This window comes from Carassius auratus, unplaced genomic scaffold (assembly GCF_003368295.1).
Source record: "Carassius auratus strain Wakin unplaced genomic scaffold, ASM336829v1 scaf_tig00217103, whole genome shotgun sequence".
Taxonomy (NCBI): Eukaryota; Metazoa; Chordata; class Actinopteri; order Cypriniformes; family Cyprinidae; genus Carassius; species Carassius auratus.
The window spans coordinates 243,663-262,500 of NW_020528895.1; the positions used below are offsets into that span (position 1 = coordinate 243,663).

At 36.6% G+C, this 18,838-nt stretch overlaps 1 long non-coding RNA gene across 1 annotated transcript in view; it reads right to left on the reverse strand.

The window, feature by feature from the left end:
* Positions 1–17,316: 17,316 nt before the first annotated feature.
* Positions 17,317–18,838, reverse strand: part of LOC113100015 (uncharacterized) — a 2,858-nt gene continuing 1,336 nt past the window's right edge. The window contains exons 2-3 of the long non-coding RNA XR_003289545.1: positions 18,146–18,838; positions 17,317–17,523 (exon numbers count right to left, since the gene is read on the reverse strand). The exon at positions 18,146–18,838 is cut by the window's right edge and continues 239 nt beyond it. This is a non-coding gene — a long non-coding RNA (uncharacterized LOC113100015). The remainder of the gene's footprint in view (positions 17,524–18,145) is intronic.

Here is an 18,838-nt window from a genome sequence, read left to right on the forward strand (position 1 = left end):
TTAGCCAATCACAAGAATGCACCCCACGTGGGGGATTGTTTACTTATAAGCCAATCAGCGAACGACTCACTTTCCTCAGCGAACGATTCACTTTCCTGACGCAGCGAACGACTCACTTTCCTCAGCGAACGACTCACTTACCTCACGCAGCCGGCGACTCACTTTGCGCAGCCGGACACCCACTTTGCGCAGCCGGACACCCACTTTGCGCAGCAGGAGACTCACTTTCCGCAGCCGGAGAGTCACTTTCCTCTCGCAGCAAATGACTCACTTTCCTCATCGAACAATTCACTTTCCTCACGAGTCACGCAGCGAGCGACTCACTTTCCTCAGCGAACAATTCACTTTCCTCACGAGTCACGCAGCGAGCGACTCACTTTCCTCAGCGAACGATTCACTTTCCTCACGCAGCGAAGTTGAGCAAATGATTCACTTTCCTCACGCAGCGATCAAAACTCACTTTCCTCAGCGAACGACTCACTTTCCTCATGCAGCCGGCGACTCACTTTGCGCAGCCGGAGAGTCACTTTCCTCTCGCAGCGGACCACCGACTCTCTCTTCATGTAGGGACCGAATATTATAATTAAAGTGACTTCTATATTGCATCCAAAAGAATATTTAGAAATATTTAAATATTCAAAAAGGTGTACTTTTTTTTTTTTACTTTCATTAAAATATTTCAAATTTATGAATCCATGGTTAACTTTTTTCTGCAGTCACTGGGCTATATGTACTGAGACATTTTTTTATTTATATTTTGTAAAAAATAATTAAAAATAAACCTGAATTGTAATCTAAACATCTGTATTTTCATACAATTGCATAAATAAGTAGGCTATAATATGCTGCACCACAGGCATATCGCGCTGTGTGAATGTGTTCAGTTGATTGGCTTATAAGTAAACAATCCCCCACGTGGAGTGCGTTCTTGTGATTGGCCAAAAGAAGGGAGATATCTGATTGCTTGCAGATCATTCCCTGTTTAAAAAAACGGCATTTGTGTGTCGAGCCAAGTCTGGGGAGTCTCAAAATTCACACACAAATGCAGTGAAGTTCACAGACCGCAAGCAGTTTGTAAATCAAGATATATGTGTGTGTGCATCAGAAATACATTTCTGAATCTTGTCCTGTGCATTTGTGAATCTTGAGTACATTTGTAAATGTTGTTTGCATTTCTGAATTGTGTGTGTTTTTCTGAATTTTGTGTGCATTTCTGAATTTGCATTTATGCATTTGTGAATCTTCTGTGCTTCTTAAATTTTGAGTGTGCATTTGTAAATTTTGTGCGCATTTGTGTATCCTGTGTGTGTATTTATGAATCATGTGTGTGCAAGTATGAATCCTATGTGTGCATATGTGAATGTAGTGTGTGCATTTATCTTTATTGAGACTCTTTTGGCTCCATAAAAATCATCAGTATTAAAACAATAAAAGACCTGAAATATTTCAGTTGGTGTGCAATGAATCTAATATATATGAAAGTTAAATTTTTATCATTACATTATCGAAAATAATGAACTTTTATCACAATATGCTAATTTTTTGACAAGGACCTGTATAACAAAACATTTCTCATGCCTCATCAAGAAGGAACAAGGACACATAAAATAAATAAAAAAGAAAGAAAATAAATAAATAAAAAAGAAAAAGAAGAGAGGGTACATAAGCATCAGTTTACAGACAAATATATATATATTATACATATTTTTACATTTTCATAGGATATTACAATGCAGTTTTAATAAAGAAAAATATACTTTACAGGTCAGCCCCATTATTTATTATATATATTTTTATTATGTGAAAATGTTAAAGGAGGAACTTATATTAATTGTTTTAGTATTTTTAGATTTTGACATCATCTACATATATTTTAATCTCTTTTTTGAGCACCAGTAAAAATAGGTTTGCCTTTTGTAAACTTGCATTTATGAATGTGAAATTTACATAAAAATAAGAATAAATAAAATAATAATAAAAACAACATCCTTTTGTCACGGTTCATGGGTCAGTGCGTTCATCTTGCGTCTCTGTCTGATTGTGTGTGTCTATTAAGGTGCAGTTCTTAAACTAGATAACAACTGCTACAGATTGTCCAGGCAGAACAATACATCACTTGGTCCATGTCCACAAAAAAGATCCTTTACTGTTGTCCAGAGGTGGGTAGTAACGAGTTACATTTACTTCGTTACATTTACTTGAGTAATTTTTCGGGGTAACTAATACTTTTCGGAGTATATTTAAAGATGGGTACTTTATACTCTTACTTGAGTAATTTTTTTGGGAAAAATCTGTACTTTTACTTCGTTACTGTGGGCGACGCTCCTCTCGTTACTTTATCTTAATGCAATAAATGTTATAAATGCTTCAGTTTATTCCAAACGCGCCGTCTACTTTCCTCTGGGCAATGAGCGATGCCCATTCGCGAATGATTCATTCTTTTGAGTCAACTCTATTCAAAGGCTTGATCAAACCAATTGGCAAACGAGTGAATTGGTTCATGAATCAGTTTGAATGAGTCGTTCAGTTCCCTGCCGCACGCGCTGAGCGTCTGAAGCGGTTCACTCAGAGAGTTGTAACGTTTAAGAATATTAGCAGCGTTGAAAACGGGGCTATGGAACTGCACTGAATTGAAAGCAAATCTGCAAAGGCTATTATTTGCTTGCGATGGAGATCCTTATTAGATGAACGCGTGTGCTGTCTACTGTTGTAACAGGTAATAACTTGGGCTACATTCGATTACAGTACAAGATACCACTGTGACATTAGTTTGTTGTACGTGTGTGGCTTATAACAGAGGTCAGTCAAGTTGAATGCAGCTTCCAAAAGACAAAATAATAGCCGATTAAGATTTTATAAATTTTAATACAATCACACCGGTGCGAGTACGTTCAGCAAGTCATATCATCAGCTGCTAAATTCAGATCTGTGATCGCTTGCTGGCGCTGAGCCAGAGACAGACGCGTTTTTACAGCGCTGCACATTATAACCAATCACACACGATTCTGTTGAGCTTTTGAATGGAATCAGGCCAATCAGAGGCGTTCAGATGAGTCATCGCTAAAATGCCGGTGCTTCCTTCCCTCGCTCACTGACTGAACACCTCTTTCTGGCGAATTCTCTCGTCAGAAACAACAAAGTGCAGATGTGTGTACGAATCTATAATTAAGATATTGATTTCACAGTGTTAACAGTTTCAGTGATTTTAATGGGAGTTTCTGAGAGGGATTGAAATCTAGACTGTCAGTGAAAATGATCTTTAATAATGTAAATGTTATTTGCTCTCTTTCTGAACAATGAAAGATTAGTAGCAATATTTATATCACATTAACTTTCAATGTTAAATTCACATTTAATATAAAGTCAGTCGTATTAAAAATATGTTATGGCATGACACCTATATCTGTTACTTAAGTAAACAGACAGGGTTTTATAATAAATTACAAAAATTGGAGTAAAGGCTGATGAAATATATACATTTATACACACACACATACATTACATACATTTTATCTATATATTTAAATAAAAATAGGCTCCGTATATATGACCCAAAGTAACTAGTAACTAACTACTTGAGTAGATTTTTTATCCGATACTCTTTTACTCTTACTCAAGTAACTATTCAAGACTAGTACTTTTACTTTTACTTGAGTAAATATTTCTAGAATTACTTTTACTTTTACTTGAGTAAAGTTTTTGGGTACTCTACCCACCTCTGCTGTTGTCTTTGATTCATACATCAGTATGCAGAGTTTAGAGTTTAGCAGAGTTTAGCCTCCAGGACCAGTGTTTAGTGACCCCTGTACGGTTTACATTTTAGGACATCCTCAGACCTCAGTCATCAAATGAAAAGGCGTCATGCCTCAGACTAAAAGGCTTCAGTCATCGGACAAAACGGCATCGCGTCTCTGACTGAAAAGCTTCGGGTCTCAGGAAAAACGACGTCAGGTGTCAGGTCTCATACAATTAACGTTAACGTCAGACGAAACAGACTCAGAAAATAAGTCATCAGACAAAACAGACTCGGACAAAGTGTCATCACTCGGGAACGTCCCCCTGGACGGCAGCGCCCCGCTCGGGAACGTTCTCCAGGCTTTGAGGAACGGTAGAAGCCTGTCTCCTCGTCCTCCGCCCTCTACGATGGCGAGTCGGTGGCCCTGGCGACTCAGACGTTGAGTCGGCCATCTTGTGCTGTGGCTCTAAGCTGGCGACCATCTGGGGCTGTGGCGCTGGACCGGTGGCCAGTTTGGGCATTGGCACTGGGTTAGCGGCCATCTTGTGCTGTGGCGCTGGACTGACGGCCATTTTGTGCTGTGGCGCTAGGCTGACGGCCATCTTGGGCTGTGGTGCTGGCTCAGCAGCTTTGACGTGCCCAGTCTTGGGAACCTCCAGGATCTGTGATAGCCTGGAGAAGTACTCCAAGAATGAGTCAGCGGCCATCTTGGGCGTAGGCTCTGAGCTGGTGGCCATTTTGTGCTGTGGTGTGAGGTTGGCCTCCATCTTGCCTCGTGGTGCGGGGTTGGTGGCCATGCACCGCAGCGGCGCTGGGTTGGCGGCCATTTTGTGCTGCGGCGCGGGGCTGGCGGCCATCATGGGCAGTGGCGCCACCATGGCGGGCGTGCTCTTCTTATCCCCTCTCTGTCCGCCCTGGTGAGACGGTGGCTCTGCCCCATTCCACAGAAGCCCCGGATTGACGGGAGACCATGGTTGAGAGTGATGCCGAGTCTCCTCTCGACCACTCCCTCCTCGGCGACCTCCCCTGGTCCCCCGGAAAACCACCAGGCGAGTTCCCTCAAAACCACCTCTGTCCCGCTCTGTGGTCGGGGATGAGGCATGAGCAGACATACCGCTGGTTCTCTGTTGTGACGGAGTCCTTCTGTCACGATCGGTGTATAGGAAACACAGAGAGCGAGAACCAATTGCGGTTATGATGTTTATTTAGGGATAATCCAAAGGGGTAAACAGTCCAGACAGAAGTCAAAACCAAACATAATCCAACCGAAACATAAACAAGACACGAACACAAGGCAAGGCAAGGCAAGGCAAGGCAAGACAAGACAAGACAAGACAAGACAAGACAAGACAAGACAAGACAAGACAAGAATGACGGACATGAAATAACATTATGTTAAACAAGGACTCCGTAACACAGACTAAGACAGACTGGGTATTTATACACAGAAGGATAATGGGAAAACAGGAGACAGGTGGGGGAACAATAAACTACACAACAAGGAGGAAGGTGACCATATAAGGGAACCGGAAGTGATCTGGTGACAGACACCGTGAGAAGGAGGACATCTAGTGGAACCCCGGGGAACAACAACCCAGACACTGTGACACAGATTAACCATGGTTTTGCTACTCACCATAGTTTAACCATGGTGTTTGTAGTAAAACTGTGGTTATACAAATGGTACGTTAATCATTACACTAAAAAAACAATGTTACTACACTTTTACTATAATAAAACCGCAATGCATTATATATAGAAAAACTGTTGTTTCATCTCATAAATAATCATAACAATTATACGTATAAAACTTATACTTATTTAACTTTATAATGGTTTATAAGTCTTATATCGTGACATTATTTAAAATATATACAGTATCTTACTATCTTATTGATATTACAATAAATATTGTTAAAATCAAAAGTGCCATATTACACATTCATCTAATCAGATATTTGATATGTTGGTTGTTTAAGGAAAAATAATATTTTTATTTTCATTATTATTGTTGTAATTATGTATAGTGGTATTTGCCTGCTTTGAGTAAAGTAACAAAACAACAATGCCAAGATATGAGACTTGTATTATATCTAAGGGAAACATTCTATTGTAAGTTAAGTGGATGCATTATATTCATTGCGTATTATAAATCATAATCTTAAATGCTATAACCACAAATAAGTAAACATTATAACACATTAAAACTGTTGTTATGATTACTCATGAGATGATATGACATATTACAAAGTTTTTTTTCTAATACATTATGCATTCATTATAATGCCATAAGAATTCTCTTATAATTTGTTTTAAATACGGGCTTCATAGGAAGTGTTACCGTTAAGTTTAATCGATAATGTACTTCTTCACTGATGTTATACAATATCCTTATACAAATGGAAAAAAAATGTTTACAGCATCTAATGCTTTTATCTTGCAGTGAAGCACATCTAAGAAGATGAATAAAATCAAGTGAGCCACAGAGATGGCATCGTCCAAGAGCACAGGCATGTATTTTTCTTTTCTGCATTGGTAAGAAAACTATTAACTCAAAGAAAGTATATGTAAACATTTAAACATCATATACTAATAATGAACAAGAGTGCAGATTAAGTAACAAATATATAAATGAAAACCACCCAAGATCAGTAAACGATCTTTAACTATTACTGTATTCATTTTATATTAAGGGAGTTCATCCAGAGGCAGTGAGTGAACTTTGTGTCCTGAAACCAGAATCAGTTGGGAAGAATGGAACCAAGTCTACCCAATTAAAAGGCTTACACAGGTAATTCACAACTCTGTTTGTGTGTGTGTGTGTGTGCGCGCACAGCTATAGCTTAATGTCTTCATGACTCATCATTTGTGTTCATTTCTTTAGGTCCCCTTCCAGATGCTGATGCTTCTGGTGCAAAACTACGTCAGATTAATCCCAAGCCTTTGCTGCCGCACATACTTGAGGGCATGTCAAAAGTAGAGTTGTACCTCTTGGCAGTCCACTTTCATACCAGTGTCCCCGTATAGCTGCAGGTGTTCCTGATGTTAATTTCCCCCCACTACCTGTGCTTGGTTTTCAGTTTGGCTGTAATTTTAAATTTGGCCAGACGGACGAGTGCATGATCCATCTGAAACATTCGTTTGGACTAGTGGAGGTAAAAAGCACCTCTGCTGAAAACATTGCTCAGGTTCCATTTATGAAAATTCAAAGAGGACTAGCCAAACTTAAAGAGACCCCTAAGTACTACTGGCAGGTACAAGGTCAGACTGCAGTGACTGGTCTACACTGGTGTGACTTTGTGACTGACACACAATCAGATTTCATAATACAGATGATCTGGCGAGATGATGCCTTCATAACATCAATGAAAGTACTGTTATAACGTTTATCTGGATGTGTATCTTTCAGTGGTATGAATGGACAGATTCTGTTCATATTATAGTATGAACCTAAGATTTATTTTTACATTCATAGTAAATATATACTTTATGTAGTTGAGTAGTATGTAGCATATTTTGTAGTAGATCTTTGATAACATATTAGATACATCACAAATTATAACAATAAATATAATGTACTTGCTATTAATTAGATAAATGTACATACCAAGGTGAATACTTTTTGTATTAAATCTTCTGTAATGTATATGATATGCATATTCTTTTACTACTTGCGTATATTTACATTTGATACATTGTGTGATATAACAAAGAAGAGTTATTATAAAAATACTTTTCATTGTCAACTATTTCGTTGTGTCTGTCAAATTATTTTCAGGGACATTTTATTTAAATAATTTCATTATACAAAATATACAATTTTACATTACAATAAAAAAAAGGAAAAACACATTTAATGATGGTAGGTATGCATTGCAACTAACTGAAAAGGTAAAAAAAATGTAATAAATAAAAAACTACTATCAAATGTTAACACTGTAACACTACTATTGTAATAATATACATTCACTGCTCAAGAAACATTGGTCCCTGATAATAAACCATAAAACAGCAATTATGCCAGATCTGATTAATTCTTCCTGACAAGGTGAGTGGCACAACAGAATCCCAGATGTGTATTTCCTTGACCCTTCGAATCACTCTTTCCACCAGAAGTCTGAGGCGTGCAGTGGCCTGCGTTTTATCACAGTCCTGTTTGCTGAACTGCTTGGCACATTTGAAAGGTGGAATGATCCGTCTAGCACCAACACTGGAGAGCATATATTCAATAGTGAACCCCTTGTCTGCCATAACCACATCTCCACTGCACCACACAGAGCTACCCCAACCAGACCTTTGAATGTGGTAGTGCACTTATAACTTCAGAGTGGAGTTTCAGTGATGTAGGGCTTTCACAGCAGATTTCTGTACAGTCCAGGATGACATGCAGGTTTGGATTGAACGAACAGTAATTCTCTGGCATGGAGGAGCTTATTTGTTGCCTGGACATCTAAATGGGTAGTGAATCCAGGTAATCGTCCTGCTCAGCATAGCCACGCTTACCCAGAAAATGTCAGCGATAACTTGATTGACTGAAACAAACAAATATATATTTAATTATAAGACAGAACCATTGTATTTACAAAATCATTTAATTCAACAACTGGTGTTAGACTCATACAGGTATGTTATAATTAGACCAAGATTTCAATCTAATAACTTGAAAGAATTTGCTTTACCAAGACGTAAAGTGACCATGGTTTTATTATAGTAAAAGTGTAGTAACATGTTTTTTTAGTGTTATGATTAACGTACCATTTGTATACCCACAGTTTTACCACAAACACCATGGTTAAACTATGGTGAGTAGCAAAACCATGGTTAATCTGTGGATACCATGATTTAATTTTGTGTGTGTGTGTAGTAAAATCATGTTTTTTTCGTAAGGGTAATTTTACTACTTGGCCAAAATAAAAGCTGGCTAGTTGCAATATGGCTAACTAACTTTTTAAACGTGCACACAAGACTCTCGAAAAGCATGTTCTCTTCCCTATATAACTTAATTAGTGTAACATTTGAATAAAACTGTTAAAATATAAAATATCAGATACTGCTTACCTCCTTTTGCCATCAATCAACCATTACCACTTCCTGTGAACGGCGTGCGTGTGACGTCACATGGGGCGGGGCAACGCGATTCTCCACCTGAGTCCTTTTCGTTTGATGACTTTTTGTCTGAGTCCGTTTCGTCTGATGACATTTTGTCCGAGTCCGTTTTGTCTGATGACTTTTTGTCTGAGTCTGTTTCGTCTGATGCCTAACGTTAATTGTATGAGACCTGACACCTGACGTCGTTTTTCCTGAGACCTGAAGCTTTTCAGTCAGAGACGCGATGCCGTTTTGTCCGATGACTGAAGCCTTTTAGTCTGAGGCATGACGCCTTTTCATTTGATGACTGAGGTCTGAGGATGTCCTAAAATGTACACCGTACTCCTGCTATAAATTCATGTTTAATGTCTCCAACAGCGCCTGAAGCCCATTTAGCAACTTGTTAGCAACATGCTTTTTTAAGAAACGTAACACCTTAAAACAAATCATGAGTGTGGTGTAACTGGTGTGTTTATGTCATAGAATAAAACGTGAAAGTATCTTGAGCTTGTGTTAATCACTGACCTTATTTAAGGGATTTAACCAAGCTCCCATTCATAAAAGCCATTGACTCGTGGATGATTGAACTGGAAGTGCTAAAATGTAACTCGCTTCTGGGTTTTGCCTACAGAGTGACATCATATTTCCACCACTCTATTCGGTCAGGATTAAAGTGTTGTTAATCTGAGTAATTCAGACACTTTGAGGGCTGTCAGTGGGACATTTTATCATCTTTATAGCTGGGGTAGAGACCCCGAACAGAATAGCTTTTTTTAGCTACCCACACGTCAATTACAAATTATGATCCTATACTTGTGTATATTTTTGATCAATATGTGAATCTGTTGTGGTCTCATTGGCACAAATTAATTTAGATGAGATTATATCAGATTAGACAGAACTGTGTTGATCCCAGATTGTTTCCACTCTTTTATGTTACGCACTTCTGAAGCTTTGTTTGGTCACATGCTTTTACAAACCATCCTCTGCTCCACATTGTTTGTCAGATACGGTGGAGAAACCATGTCTGACCACCAGATGTCGATAATGTGCACTGTATCGAAAGTTTTGAGTAATCAACTGTTTTTCATCATAATTTCATGAAAGCCTCAAATGCTTCAGGAACCCTTGGTTTCCCATCACTAGTGTTATAGGAGTAACGCATTACAAGTAACACGAGTTACGTAATCAGATTACTTTTTTCAAGGAACTAGTAAAGTAACACATTACTTTTTAATTTACAAGAAAATATCTGAGTTACTTTTTCAAAAAAGTAATGCCAGTTACTTTGTTTTTCCATTTATTGACTGACAAGTCTCCTGTCCACATATTGGGAGAAATCAGAAGTACAGATGTGTGTGTGTGTGTGTGTGTGTGTGTGTGTGTGTGTGTGTGAACATGATGTTACTGTAATTCTAGACTGAATCTGAATGTGCATTAATTCATCCCACTCTCAAAATTAGTATTCTCATTTAGTATTCATCAAAATAAATTAAAACAGTGAAGTCCAAACTCAGAATATGATGGAAACCTGCAATAATTAAACATGTTAAATAACACAAATGTATCTAATCCTATTTTATTAACTAGTGTCTTTGTTGTTGACCCTTGATGATCCAGTTCAACCATACTAATAACCAAAAGTGACTTTAGTTAAACTAACATTTGTGTTTCATTGTTTTTTATTGATGAAGAGTGTTGAACCTTCCTCTCCTGCGTTCTACTGTACAGACGTGAATTTACTTGTCCCTTTAACAATCAAGCCCTGCTCATGTTAAAAAAGTAACAAGAAAATAATGCACAAGTAATGTAACGCATTACTTTCTATACAAAATAATGTAATTAGTTACTTTTTTAGGGAGTAACTCAATATTGTAATGCGTTACTTTTAAAAGTAACTTTCCCCAACACTGCCCATCACTATAAAAAACCCTTTGTTACCCCAAACTACATGTTACAATAATCAGAATTCAGCTAATTATTCCTTTGTTACTCTTTGAAGCGTGAACTTCCCCTTTAAAAACACAACACACTGTCCTCTTTGCTCCTATTGGACGCTGTTGGACGTGAATTAATCGATTCAGCATTTCAACACTTCCATAAGGATGCATTAAAATCAACAAAACAGTTTAATAAAGATGTGTTTATCTTTTGAATAAGTGAATTTTACTACACCAATATATTTTTAATTTGCTGTTAAAGTTTTATATGGGAATATTAACCTACACACTGAACCTTTAACAATGCACTGGTAAAAAAAAATAAAAATAAATGCATACATTTTGTTAGGGGTACTCTGATTGATCGGCTACCGATCCCAGTCGGCCGATAATCGGTTTGGGATGATTGATCGGTGGTCTCTAAAAAGGCTGATCTCATAAAGCAATCTCAAGCTGATGACGCTGTCGTGAGAGGTTTGGCTCGACATACAGCTGTACTCTCTCAGTCTCTGTCCAGCTCGGGTGAAATAATTCATGCTTTAGGTGAGATACAATTCATAATTCTTCATTAAATAACTGATCATTTTAAGAAGATTTTGAGAGATTATTTTACAAACAGTGTGAATGAATCTCTTTCTCTCTCAAAATGCAAATGGATTCAAATCACATCACGTCTGGACTATAAAAGATCTGCACAGCCGACACAGGACTTTATTTATTTATTTATTTTTTATTAAATACAAGAACGGAATACAACAAAATGGCATTAATTAGTAAACAAAAAGATTCTGGTATGGAAGGCTCAACACAACAGAACCATAATAAGCTCCAGAAAAAAAAAAAGAGAAAGAAAAAAATATAACATAAAATTTCTAGATACATAAATTATACAATAAAAATAAATAAATAATAAAACTAAATATATAATTACAGCAAATTATATTATACAAACAAATTAAATAATTTAACTGCTTTTGGATTTTTCATTTTACTAAGGGGATCTGAGAAGTATTTTAGATCAGTTTGAAAAACAATTAACAATGGAGAGAATTTAAAATATCTACATCTATGTATAAAGTATTTAGCTAATAAACAATATTAATCAACTCATATAAAACAGGGCACTCTTTGTTTATTCCGTACATTACATCTTGTAAGTTTAGATTGAAACCATCAGTAACCACAGCCTTCTCTACCATCCAGTCCTGCAATGCTTTCCAAAAGAACTGAGACAAACTACATGTAAAAAATATATGTTCTATATCTTCAACTAAATATTTGCATAAATAACATGGCTCATTCTCAAAATTAAATTGAGTGTAGAAATTTTGTCGATACACAGGAATTGTCACTTGAACTATCGAGGCAGTGTTGCATCATCACTGAAGTTTATAAATTACATTTTTTCTTTTTAATTATTGTTTAAACCATTCAGCGTTCATGCGTTTTCCTGAAGACCGTGCACTCATGCACACTTGCAGCTCACACACGTAATAATGGCAGGTTCACATTAAACCGTTTGCAGTGTGTATGTGGTGTGTATTTTATCGCACTCATGTTAATGAATTAAAGCGTTCACACTGCACACATGGTTGTGGTCTGGAAGTGCGTTTAGTGCATTGTTTGCGTTAAATATGGACATGCATTGACACAAAAATCTAATTACACCATAAATGGATATCATTTAAGTCTACAGTGTTTCACAGCCAACACATAGGCTATGTTTTTTTGGTTAGGTTTAAAGGAAAAGAGCACATTTAAAATTCTTAATTACAGTTCTTTATGAACTGCAGGATTGCTTGTGATAAAGATTTAAATGCAAAAGTAAAGACAGTAGAGCTGACTGTTTCTGTCAATGGTATGTTTTAATTTAGGATGTGTGTGATAACGTGAGAAAAGTAGTTTAAATGTTTTGCTTTAACAACTTAATATATAAATCAAAAAGCAAATGCAAAATTAAAAAGCATATATTAATTGATGAAAGATTGTAGAATCCTGTGTGAAAGCTGCTTGTGTATCACACATGAACCACATACACACTGTAAACAGAGTCTGTGTGAACCTCACATACAGCTCACACAATCAGGCTTGTGCTGTGTAACAATTACATGATTGTAAAACAAAAATACAGTGCATAATCAAACAATTAGGTTTGAAATTAAAAAAAGCCCCCACCACCCCTCAAAAAAAAAAAAAAAAGAGAAATAAAAATCCTCTCACATGGGTGAGAATAAATGTCAAAAAAATCTTGACTGGATTATCACTATAAATAATTCAAAATGATAAAAACAAGGCTTTAAAAAGATCATTATCAGTGATTGGATCAGCAGATACTGCTTTCTGTGATCGATGATCGGCCTCAAAAATCACTTCTACCTTTTGGACAATTTCACAACATGATTTATCGACTGCCACAAATACTGCCTAAAAATACTGATTTTGTGCACTTTTTTACTGTACCAATATTTTACATTGGCCTCTGAGCTTTATTGCATGTGGGAAAAAAGACTTACCTTGCCAAAGCACTGACAGAATCTATTGAACTAGTGCTTTGTTGAACTTTACACGCAACAATCAGAGGCAGTATTTGACAGATCTCTGATCCAGTGACATACAGGCATCGTCAGATTGACAGAACTGTAGTCTGATAATGTTGGGGATCCAGTGGAGGCATCAATCATATTTCAGGGTGGCCGGGGCACTCTTTATCACATCCCTGATAAAATGTAGCACCAGTTCATGCTCTGATTGCTGTTTTAGGTGAACTCCTAGCTTGTCTGTGCCTAGAAACAATACTGCAAATTAATGCCATTTATAATGGAAAGAAACATGCTTGTTTTTACATATAAGTTATTACAAATAATGAACACCAGGGGGAGGTATAGCACTAGATAGGAGAGAGATCATAAGAGAATTATGAGAATTAGCGAAAATTATGGAATGAAAACCTGATTGAGATAAATAACAGAACACACTTTTTGGGTAAATGAATATAGATTATATCATGATTTTGTCATATATCATGTTGGTGACGGTAATAAGAGAACAAACACAAATTGATTGTTTTCCATTGTTCAGTAAAGTGAACGATGTATGTATTTTAAGCTACAATAAACAGCCTTCAATAACCTGACTCATAGCTCATAGCTGAGTGCTGAACTTTTCACCATTAGTCTGTCACTTTAGTTCACAGGGATTTCAACCTTTTTTCTTTTCTTTTTTTTTTAAATCGCTTGGACACCCTTACGAAAGGAAAATATATTAACCAATATGTTTCTTAAAATATATTGTGATATATTGTAATATGTTATTTTATAATCTTTTTATTTTCTAATATTTTATATATTTGAATACATTTAATAATATATTGATGATACATATATTATATAATATATTGCAAAATATACAAATGATTGCCGCTTTCAATATATTGCAATATATTTGAAAAAAATAAATATATATAAGAATATATGCCTAATATATTACATGATATTTTCCAAAATACTGCAATATATTTTTGTTTCATAAGGGCACATTTCTCAATACTTAACTTTTTAAGGTCTTCACACATTTCTCGTGGCCAAATTTCATCTTGGCAAAGCAGTTAATTTCACATTTAAAATGCACTAAAACTACCAAAACACCATACAGAACAACAGATGTTAACACTAGCAAAAGCTTTTAACCAACAAACACATTTTCTCTCTCATCAGTGACCTAAAACCACTCACAACAGATAGTGTTTGCTTTACAATGTCTTTACAAAACAAGAATGACATTTGTCATGACACAACCCAGTAAACATTCGGACGTATTTTGACCGTTGAAAAGATGTCCGTCCGACCCGTCCCGTCATGGTTGAAAAATAGTTCCAAAATGAAAGTTGAACCGACGTCCCTGGACGTCTAAATGTGTAAATTATGACTATTTTCATTTTTGGGTGAACTATCCCTTAAACACACTACAGTTGTTTGGCTCATTTCTTGTAACCTCCACCCCCACCCCCATCTCTGATCTGCCATCGCTGCATCCCATTCAGAGTCTCCACCTCTTCACAGCAGCTGAGAGAAGAGAATACATGTATTTTTAAAATAAATAAAATTGAGATAAATGACATGCACTTATTTTCAAAATATCTTTATGGTCTACAGCTAAAAAAAAAAAAAACCTTGGACCAAGATGAATGAATCATGAATTAAACATTAGAAAAAAAAGGTAATCAACAAGCATTCGATTTTATTTTTATTTTACAAAAGGTGTTGTGCTTTAATGTGATGCCCCTGAGAAACACTCAGTGTAACTGTGAGAAAGTGAACAGGACATTTCTGATAAGACAGGAGGGCTGTGATGTCCCCTGAATAATTAATTAAAGCGTACCAATAAAAATTACATCAATATAAGTAACTTTTAGCCTTCTAACGTTAGCTAATTTTAGCCATACTCAGTGAATTTCAGTTGACAATGTAGGTATCATTTCTCTCGATTCCTTCGTGTCAAACAAGTAAAACTCAAGCACATTAATCAAATAATACAAAATGTACTTACCCAACAGTAGATTTTATATAATTTATATCAATACATCTCCCTCCAAGAGTCCTCTTCGTGTCCTCTCCTCTCCTCGTGGTTACCTGCTCAATGTACCGGAAGAAAGCGAGATCTCGCGAGATAATCTATCCTATCGCGGGATTTTGTAATATCACGAAATATCCAGGTGGCAAGGAAGTCGACCGGAAGTTGAAGTTGGCCGTGTGCCGCCATCTTGTAGCAGAACTTCACTTGCCTTAGCATCCCATTGACTCCCATTCATTTTGGCGTCACTTTGACAGCGAATAACTTTACATCTGAGGCGTTTAAAGACTCCGTTTGTCCATTATTTTTTTCTAAAGATACACAACAATGTATAAAGGGCTCCATTACCTTCTATGTTACATTATGGCCCCGTAGAAACAGTTTTTGTAAAAATAGGCTAACGATTGCATCATAACCACTTGACTCTCTGTCGCATTACCGTACAGACAGGAGGAGAAGCTCGCAGGCAATTAACTTAATATGGCGTACTGGCGTTACATTTTAAAATACTATACAAAATAATTAATCAGAATACTTACTCCTGCTCACTCACGCCAAAGAACTCCCCGCTCAAGCTCGCCGTCTCTGCAAGATTAACGATGGCAGTTTGCACGCACAGCTACTAGAAGATTTACATCTGTCAGACAGGTTGCTGACGTCGTCAAGCTTAGTTTGAGTCTGCGCGTCAGAAACGGAAGTGCTAAAAAACGCTAAAAATGGGCTTCACTTGTCTCAATTGAGTTCCAATGGGGTCGCTGTGTCCATTTATTTTACTGTCTATGGAAATATATTAGTATGTTTTGTGTCTACATCTTGGCAGCACCGTTTTGGCAATTACATCCAACTCAGACCGAAATTGTGACCGGGTATATATCTGTTTTAAATGTATATGCATAGATTCCATAAAAATAATAACAACAAATACATAAAACAGGTTGAAATAATGACTAAATTGCAGCATGGCTTTGCAATCACCTAAGCACACTGGGCACTTTTGTGATTATAATTTTTTTAAACAAGATAAAGTGAATATATTTACTTTGTATATATTTTTTTTTCTTCCTGCTAGTCTTGCTTGGACATCTTTTCACAAACCATGACGAGACGTGTAAAAGACATCAGTGGACGTCTATTCACAACCTCTTTAAAACCTCTTAAAAACGACTTGGTGCACTTTAATTAATTATTGCAGTATTAATCAAGGTGTAAGCACAGCTTTTGCATATTCCACAAGGATTTCACAGAGGGTCATGATGGACGTGTAACGCATGTCTTCTCATAACCGATTCCAAACGCGGGTAAATATTGAACTACACGTAGCTAATAGTCAAAGAAACAATTATACATGAAACCCCATAGAACTATAAACGTGTACAAACATATCTGAATGCATTTTTAGGAAATGTTCTGTGTTACATATTTCTACCGATTTATGCCGCCCTACCGTGACTATTTTTGGCTGGCCACACGACATCTCCATCGGACCAATGTTTGCTTGGTACTGCTTATAATTCACTGCAGTCTGTTACTTGTTTACTTGACAGTAAAATAAAGAAAAAAAACTACATTGTCTTCTTTTGTAGAGATGTGTAGAGAATGAAACTGAAAGACAAACACTTGTGAAGGTGTAACATCAATGAGTGATATCTAACTGTTCTGATACTATTTGATTTTTATTTTATGTTTTATTCATGGAGTTTTTCTCAGTCACTTTGGTGCATTTCTCAAATCAGAAAATGAAATTCTCAAAACTACTTGTACAACCTCCACATCTTCTAGTAATTTATACACATCATAAAACCAGTTTCTCATTCTTTTGAACAAGTTGCGATTGCTTTTGTACATTCATGCATTTGATTATGCAGTTTCCTACATTATCAGTTGCTAATGTCATGTCGCTCAAAGTGTATTATATAGTTTTCTGTGCAACAGTCTTACCCCTCAAAACATCTAGCCTTTAGTTCATCGTATAAGTCATTAAATGCAAAATGGTTAATCTAGTTGTCATAAACTGCCAAGCACACTTTTTATTTTTACACATTATTATTAGACTTTTTGTGTCAATTTGGCATGACTTGTGCAAATAAATCTTTACTAATGAAGAGAATGTAGATGATAAACCAATGAAAAACCATTTCTCTGAAACAGCTCAAAGGTTCATCCCATGGATCTTCAGTTGGAAAGCTTATACTGTAAAGACAGAGGACAACACAAGAGTTACACATTCTGAAAATTGACTTATTTTCATCTTTGTGCCCATATTTCTTTTTCCTTTTCTATATCACAATGACATTGTAAAGGTTTTTTTTTTTTGACCAGACCACTAGTAAAAGTGTAACTGGGAATTCAATCCAGTCTCTTTCAGTCAATACCCCACATACAGTGATGTGTAAATGTCTACTTTTGAAATGGATATATGGCATACATAAGCATATGGCATACTGTTCAATACAGTAACTGCCATCCAAAATGTTGCTATAGTTTACATCAGATTATCCCTCCAGAGTAAACTGTTATATTGACAACATGACTAAACAATTTGACTGTCTTATCCGTACACAATGACACAAGGACTTGTCATGTTCATTGACACAGATATTTACTTTTGAGAGATGAACTAAGGATTTTGAGCAAGAGACTGGCTTTTGCAGGTATTCCATTGTGTATTGCCATTTGTACGAGTTGTTTTGAAAAACGCACTTAATGTTTTGCAAATCTCAAGGATGATTCGAGAAATGTACCAAAGTGACTGAGAAAAACGGTAAAACTGTAATTTCCATGGTCTGACTGGAAAACCAGGACTGACACTCACCCAAAAGAGTATCCAAAACAGGAAAGTACAGCTTTTGGGCCCATTTCTCTTGCATGCTTTGTGTGATATCTGTTTGGTATTCTCTTCGTCCAAGGGAACCTGTGACAACACAGGAATCCAACGTAGCAATCCTCGCTTAAGTGTGTGATCGCGTTCATCTAAACGCGGGATAAAGATCATTCTGGATGATAGTTTTCACTCAAAAGCACAATCTGTTTAAGTCCACATCATATTAAACTACTCTGCTAGAAACACATCTTATGTAGTTCTGACTGCAAATGTTTATTAGACACTGATATATTTACTAGTATTGTTGTATTCAGTTCATTATTAAACTCTACATTCAGATTTGCTGCTGCATAGACACACTTTACCACCTGTATTTCATCTTGATCTTCCTCTCAGTAATATTTCTGTTTATTCTCATGTGTTTCCAGCTCCTCTGTCCATTCTCACTATTGTCAGAGACTCTGAACAATCATGGAGCTGGAAATGTGTTCATCCTGCTGTGTTCAGTGATGAATGAGACAGAGACAACTCTCTGCTGGTACGAAGGAAAGAGTTGAATCTCATCCGTCAGTGTTTCTGATCTCAACAACAGCTTCTCTCGTCCTCTGGAGGTGAATTATCAGGATATTGCACAACAGAGCCACGTGTTTAGATAGCCATGTAAAATTAATCTAAGTTCAACAT